This window comes from Ovis canadensis, chromosome 11, assembly GCF_042477335.2.
Source record: "Ovis canadensis isolate MfBH-ARS-UI-01 breed Bighorn chromosome 11, ARS-UI_OviCan_v2, whole genome shotgun sequence".
NCBI classification, from domain to species: Eukaryota; Metazoa; Chordata; class Mammalia; order Artiodactyla; family Bovidae; genus Ovis; species Ovis canadensis.
Window position 1 is genome coordinate 21,409,072 of NC_091255.1, and position 738 is coordinate 21,409,809.

The 738-nt window shown below is 52.6% G+C and overlaps 1 non-coding gene across 1 annotated transcript; it reads right to left on the bottom strand.

Annotated features, from left to right (window-relative positions):
* Window positions 1-272: 272 nt before the first annotated feature.
* TRNAG-CCC (transfer RNA glycine (anticodon CCC)) lies at window positions 273-345 on the bottom strand. The gene has a single exon. It is a non-coding gene; the product is annotated as a tRNA-Gly (tRNA).
* Between the last annotated feature and the right edge of the window lie 393 nt (window positions 346-738).

A 738-nucleotide genomic window follows, 5' to 3' on the forward strand; every position in this document is an offset into this window, starting at 1 on the left:
GCTTTGACTCCCATCCCATGTGACATCTAAAGCTGATGACAATAATGATGATCGATCCCACTTTACAGACAGGGAACTAAGGCTCAGGAGGCCAAGGAGCGTCCTTGTTCAGTGCCACATGGCTAAGGAGTGCAGAGTCAGGTCTCCGTTTTCCTGTTCTTTTTTTCTTTCCAAAAAAAAAAAAATTATTTGGCTGCGTTGGGTCCTAGTTGCCGCACACAGGATCTTTAGTTGGGGCATGTGACCTCTCAGTTGCAGCATGTGGGATCTAGTTCCCTGACCAGGGATGGAACCTGGGCCCCCTGCATTGGGAGTGAGGCGTCTTAGCCACTGGACCACCAGGGAAGTCCCTCTGTTTTCTTGTTTTCTTTGTGACTGTCTGTGTCCCTGAAACAAGCCTCTGATCTCCAGTGACTCTGCTAGCGGGAAAGCTTTGTAACTTACAGGGTCATCTGGGGAAGATCTCTGTGTGATGCCATCCAAGGATGGTTAAAGAAGACGTCACAGCCCCCACAGCACATGAGTCAACCCTGACCCCTTGCCCTGATGGGAAATCTCTCACTGAGCCCATTTCACAGATGAAAGAACGAACGGATGCTCGGAGAGCCTGAGTGGGACCCAGTTGTCAAGGCACTGGAGCAGCTGAGACTCTGGTCTCTGGCAGAGTGAGAGGTGCATGCAGGGGCAGAGTGAGAGGGAGAGGGCAGGGGTGGGGGCAGCAGAGCAGTGTGGAGCCGG